The sequence below is a fragment of the Triticum dicoccoides genome, chromosome 6A (assembly GCF_002162155.2).
Source record: "Triticum dicoccoides isolate Atlit2015 ecotype Zavitan chromosome 6A, WEW_v2.0, whole genome shotgun sequence".
Lineage (NCBI taxonomy): Eukaryota > Viridiplantae > Streptophyta > Magnoliopsida > Poales > Poaceae > Triticum > Triticum dicoccoides.
Window position 1 is genome coordinate 499,533,417 of NC_041390.1, and position 6,778 is coordinate 499,540,194.

A 6,778-nucleotide genomic window follows, 5' to 3' on the forward strand; every position below is an offset into this window, starting at 1 on the left:
ATGGCTTGAGGCCATGAAATCCGAGATAGGATCCATGTATGAGAACAAAGTATGGACTTTGGTTGACTTGCCTGATGATCGGCGAGCCATAGAGAATAAATGGATCTTCAAGAAGAAGAATGACGCTGATGGTAATGTTATTGTGTATAAAGCTCGACTTGTTGCAGAAGGTTTTCAACAAGTTCAAAGAGTTGACTACGATGAGACCTTCTCACCCGTAGCGATGCTTAAGTCTACCCGAATAATGTTAGCAATCAAATGGGCGTCAAAACTGCATTCCTTAATGGATTTCTTAAAGAAGAGTTGTTTATGATACAACCAGAATGTTTTGTCGATCCTAAATGTGCTAACAAAGTGTGCAAGCTCCAGCGATCCATCTATGGACTGGTGCAAGCATCTCAGAGTTGGAATATATGCTTTGATGAGTTAATAAAAGCATATAATTTTATACAGACTTGCGGTGAAGCCTATATTTACAAGAAAGCCAGTGGGAGCACTACAACCTTTCTGATAAGTATATGTGAATGACATATTGTTGATCGGAAATGATGTAGAATTTTCTGGAAAGCATAAAGGAGTGTTTGAAAGGAGTTTTTCAAAGGAAGACCTCGGTGAAGCTGCTTACATATTGGGCATCAAGATCTATAGAGATAGATCAAGACGCTTGACAAAACTTTCGATGAGTACATACTTAATAATATTTTGAAGGAGTTCAAAATGGACCGGTTAAAGAAGGAGTTCTTGCCTGAGTTGTAAGGTATGAAGTTGAGTAAGACTCAAAACCCGACCACGGTGGAAGATAAAGAGATAATGAAGGTCATTCCCTATGCCTCAGCCATAGGTTCTATAAAGTATGCCATGCTATATACCAGACCTATTGTGTACCTTGCCATGAGTTTGGTAAGGGGGTACAATAGTGATCCAGGTCAACGGTCAAAATTATCCTTAGGTACCTAAAGATGACTAAGGAAATGTCTCTCAGTTATGGAGGTGACAAAGAGTTCGTCCTAAAGGGTTACGTCGATGCAAGATTTGACACTGATCTGCATGACTCTGAGTCTCAATCTGGATACATATTGAAAGTGGGAGCAATTAGCTAAAGTAGCTCCGTGCAGAGCATTGTAGACATAGAAATTTGCAAAATACATACGGATTTGAATGTGGCAGACCCATTGACTAAACTTCTTTCACAAGCAAAACATGATCACACATTAGTACTCTTTAGGTGTTAATCACATGGCGATGTGAACTAGATTATTGACTCTAGTAAACCCTTGGGTGTTGGTCACATGGCAATGTGAACTATGGGTGTTAATCACATGACAATGTGATCTATTGGTGTTAAATCACATGACGATGTGAACTAGATTATTAACTCTAGTGCAAGTGGGAGACTGAAGGAAATATGCCCTAGAGGCAATAATAAAGTTGTTATTTTATATTTCCTTATATCATGATAAATGTTTATTATTCATGCTAGAATTGTATCAACTGGAAACTTGATACATGTGTGGATACATAAACAAAACACTGTGTCCCTAGTAAGCCTCTACTAGATTAGCTCATTAATCAATAGATGGTTAAGTTTCTTAACCATAGACATGTGTTGTCATTTGATGAACGGGATCACATCATTAGGAGAATGATGTGATGGACAAGACCCATCCGTTAGCTTAGCATATGCATCGTTCAGTTTTATTGATATTTCTTTCTTCATGTCAAATACATATTCCTTCGACTATGAGATTATGCAACTCCCGGATACCGGAGAAATACCTTGTGTGCTATCAAACGTCACAACGTAACTGGGTGATTATAAAGATGCTCTATAGGTATCTCCGAAGGTGTTTGTTGGGTTGGCATAGATCGAGATTAGGATTTGTCACTCCGAGTATCAGAGAGGTATCTCTGGGCCCTCTCGGTAATGCACATCATAATAAGCCTTGCAAGCAATGTTACTAATGAGTTAGTTGCGGGATGTATTACGAAACGAGTAAAGAGACTTGCAGGTAACGAGATTGAACTAGGTATGAAGATGCCGACGATCGAATCTCGGGCAAGTAACATATCGATGACAAAGGGAATAACATGTGTTGTCATTACGGTATGACCGATAAAGATCTTCGTAGAATATGTGGGAACCAATATGAGCATCCAAGTTCCGTTGTTGGTTATTGACCAGAGAGGTGTCTCGGTCATGTCTACATAGTTCTCGAATTCGTAGGATCCGCACGCTTAACATTCGATGACGTATTATATGAGTTATGTGATTTGGTGACCGAATGTTGTTCGGAGTCCTGGATGAGACCACATACATGATGAGGAGTCTCAAAATGGTAAAGAGGTAATGATTGATATATAGGACAGTGGTATTTGGACACCGGAAGTGTTCTGGGGGTACCGGGTTTATATCGGGTCACCGAAAGGGGTTCCGGGTATCCCTGGCAACTACATGGGCTTAATGGGCCAAGAAGGGGACAAACCAGCCCCTAGGGGATAGTGCGCCCCATGTAGGCGAAAATAAGGGGAAGGAAAGAGGGGAAGAGAGAAAGAAAGGGGAGCAATTCGGCCTCCCCCTTCCTTGTCTCCTCCCTCCTCCTTCCCCCCCCCCCCTCCGGATGAATATGGAAGGGGGTGGAGGCCAAATTGGGAGGGGCCCAAGTAGGATTCCTCCTACTTGGGGCGCCCCTTGGCTGCCTCTCCTCCCCTCAAACCTATATACATGTGGGGGAGGGGGGGAGACCGCTAGAACACACAACAACATCTGTTAGCCGCGTGCGGCGGCCCCCTCCACAGTTTACGCCTCTGGTCATATTGTCGTAGTGCTTAGGCGAAGCCCTGCGCGGATCACTTCACCATCACCGTCACCACGCTATCGTGCTGACGAAACTCTCACTCGACACTTTGCTGGATCAAGAGTTCGATGGACGTCACCAAATTGAACGTGTGCAGAACTCGGAGGTGCCGTACGTTCGGTGCTTGATCGATCAGAATGAGAAGAAGTCCGATTACATCAACCGCGTTGTCAAACGCTTCCGCTTTCGGTCTACGAGGGTACGTGGACACACTCTCCCCCTCTCGTTGCTATGCATCTTCTAGATAGATCTTGCGCGAGCGTAGGAAAATTTTGAAATTGCATGCTATGTTTCCCAACAAAACCGTGAAGATCTATTCAATGGTGAGGCTGAGCATCGAGGACCTGCACGTAATAGGAGCGGCACCACAATCGATAAGCTATTGAAAAACTGGGAACTGTGCCCCGCACTGGGAAAGATGAAAAAGACGCTGGAGCCGCTGCTGAAGGTATGGACGACAACGTCTGTTTTCTAGGACTTGGAGTACTGGCCCAAACTCGACACGCCTCATTGCCTTGATCAAATGCATATCGCGAAGAATGTCCTCGAGGGCTTGCTTGCGACACTGATGAACATGCAGATAAGACCAAGGATGGGCCGAAGGCAAGAGGAGACTTGCAAGATTTGAAAATCAGGGCAGATTTGCGCATGCCGCCCCATAAAAAGTCAAAGGAGACAGAGATGGAGACGGAGGTGTGGGAGAAGAAGGGCAGAAAAGTGAACAAGGAAGAGGATTATTGCCCCCCTTCTTGCTTCACCTTAAGTCTGGCTGAGATCGATCTTCAAGTGCCTTATCGGAATAAAAGTTAGTTCCGGTTACTGTGGGAAGATAAGCAGATTTGCGAACAAAGTCAAAGCTTAGGTCCATACTAAAAATGAACTTAGAAATAGTGATGCAAAATGTATGTACCAAGGAGCCATTAGGAATGTTGATAGCTTGTCTCGTCAACATGACGACGACGAACTTATGACTAGGAGTCAAAATATCGGGATACTTTCCTTCCTATGTATACTTCCCTTTCACTAGATATGAGTTCATCGCCACATATTAATAAGGAAGACACCCATATATGCTCGCCACACACACGTAGACATCACATCCGTCCCTCCTGAGCTTATTGGAAGGACCACCACCACCATCAAATAGAGCAGAAAGCATGCACGATCACAGACTCCCAACAATGCATCAGATTCGATGAAAAATCGGATCCCTAAGGGAATATCGCTCACTCTCTTAGAGTTGCTCATATGGACTAGGTATGCGTGCGTGCGTTGTATGCACGTGCTTAGGCTGGTCGTGGGGAGTAACTTATACTAGTGTCATACATATGGCACTAGTCTAAATTACTACCTTCATAGTGCAAAGTAACATAGTAGTAGTGTCATAGAAGACTTCATTAATTAGCTTGTAGACTCATCTTGTCTTGGAAAGCGCTATGTTACAGTAACATATTATGTTACCACCTCTCATTAACTACATGCCACTTAAGCAAAAATTTCTCGGAGTGCGCTATGTTACTTGCTAAGTTACTTCCACTATGACTAGCCTTATAAACGTCTGTATCTGTTTGTGTTTTAAAAAATAACATCAAATGATACTTGATTTACAATAATAACAATGTTTTTATAGGGAGAATAATAATGTTGTATACTGTATTTTATTTTGAAACGAAAGATGCGTGATTTGATCAAAATTTGCCGAGGCAAGCCCCGCAGAAAACTGCCGGAGGAGGGCAGCCAGCCCCGCGAGCGTCGCTCGGTCGCGCGTGTCCCTCCCTCGCCTCCCGGAGGTCCCATCTCCCCCTCCCTCTCTCTCTCTCCTTCCCTCCCCCTCCCCCCTCCCCGTAACCCTATCTTCCTCACCAGTCACCCCCCTTCCCTCTCGCCCTCCTGGCGGCGGCGTCGGCGGCGCGTGTCTGACTGGGAGCTTTAGCGGCAGGTCGGCCGTGCCCTCTCCCTCCCTCACCTCTCTCCTATCTGCAGCGAGCGGTGGCGGCGGGAAACGGCGAGTGTCGTCGGTTGCTGACATGCTCCTCCTCCCCGTCTCTCCTTCTCTGTCCTCTGACCCCCGCTCCCCGTCGTCTTTGCAGCTTGCGCAGCCGCCGATTTGGACGACGCCGGCGACCAGGACCTCACCGGCAGCAGCGCATCTTATCCAAGTTTGCAGATTTCCCCTACAAAGTCCGAGGTACAAACCCTAGACCTCAAGATCTGATTCGGTATTGTATTGGTGATTTTCCCTTCCCAAATCCTTCAAGCTAGGTGACCATCCGTTCGAAAATGGTATGCTGCGGCAGTTGGCCCGTGTGTTGACCTGGTTTTGCTACCTGTATTGGTGGCCTTAATTTTTTTTGCGATATCATGTGTATGGTACTTTATTGCTCGCTACCATCTGTGGACATCAAATCTGCCTGTAGTGCTTATTGTATTGTATGGCGTGTCATGTTGAAGTTACATTTTCTTGTTTCGACCAAAATCTGTCTGTAGTGCTTATTGAATTACATTGTGTCATGTTGAAGTTATATTTTTCTTGTTCTGATTTTGCATTTAGATGGACAATAATACAAATATGCTAATTTATGCGGCAGTTGCATATATGCTATTACATACTCCCTCCATTTCAATGAATAAGACGCGCACGCTTTCCAAAATCTAACTTTGAAAATAAATTATATCAATAATGTATATTTTAGTGACTTAAATATTATACCACTGAAAACTTCTTTTCAATACGAATTCAATGGTATAATTTTTACCACATATAATCAACGTTTGGTCGGTCTAATTTATGGTCAAAGTTGAATTTTGGGGTGCGTGTGCTCCTATTCATTGGTATGGAGGGAGTATGGGCTACTAGGTGAGAAGGGTAGGATGGAGTACCTAGACAATATAATGATATAGTTTGTGTGAACATGCTTAGGCTTGGTAGAGCACCTTTCTTACGATTTATAAACTTGTGAATTGCTCAAAGACACGATACATATGTTGTTGAGCAGCAAGTAGCCATGTTTCTTTTATTACCGTTGGACACAACCTTAGGAATGGATTAATTGTGACAGAGAACCTTTCTTGTGCTTGGGGGATATGATACATATGTGTGTTGAGCAGCTAGTAGCTATGTTTTTTTTAAACATTTTTGGGCACAACCTTAGGAATAGATTAATTGTCACAAATTTGTTAGGTCCACTGAAGTTGTTAGCTGTTATTTTTTAAAAGTCCTCCGTGCTATTGGCATGCTATGAGATGACCTTACGAAGCCTTCATTGGAGACCGCAACCAAAATAGAAGTGTGCCACAGGTGGGACCCATACTTAAGGTATGAGATTGAGCAACACCACTTATTTTTTTGTAGGTACGGTTTTTTAGATCCTATTTTTTTGTTTTATTTATCACCAATCAGTACTGTGTTGGACCTATTGATGGTACGCGAGTAACAAGCTTCATAGCTTATGGTAGGGGCCTTAGGCCATCTACAATGCCGGCTGCTTATGGAGGCCCTTGCATGAAAATAAATAAAGATTGTAAAATAGAAAAAACACCTAAGCGCCCTGGCTTGCAACGGCAGGCACTAATTCCGTAGAGTAAATTAAACAATCAGGCATTTCGAGCGGGCAGAAAAACGGACAAGCGCCGACACATCATCTTTTGCTGACGCCTTGGATAACACCAGGATTCAGCGGACTAATTGGCCTGGAATCTAACTCTGGCAGTTGTCCTAAGCGCCCGCCTTGGTCGTGCCCTTAATCCACTTGCTCTTGTATTCCCCTCTACGTTTGTATGCAAAACACATGTGATTACAGGTGATATTTTGGTTGTGCCATTGACTAGGGCACTTTGTTAGCATTTCGCATAGCTATCTGCATTCCAGTTTCCAGAGTGAAAGTGCTGTTAAACATAATCATCATATTATACCTAATTTTGTA

At 43.7% G+C, this 6,778-nt stretch overlaps 1 protein-coding gene across 3 annotated transcripts in view; it reads left to right on the top strand.

Moving 5' to 3' along the window:
* Positions 1-4,668: 4,668 nt before the first annotated feature.
* Positions 4,669-6,778, top strand: part of LOC119317484 (plant cysteine oxidase 4-like) — a 6,614-nt gene continuing 4,504 nt past the window's right edge. Inside the window, exons 1-3 of one of the 3 annotated variants that reach the window (XM_037591955.1) lie at positions 4,669-4,794; positions 4,946-5,043; positions 6,037-6,171. The gene's annotated coding sequence lies outside the window, so the exon portion shown is untranslated. The remainder of the gene's footprint in view (positions 4,795-4,945; positions 5,044-6,036; positions 6,172-6,778) is intronic. The other 2 variants (XM_037591954.1, XM_037591953.1) reach the window with 2 other exon arrangements.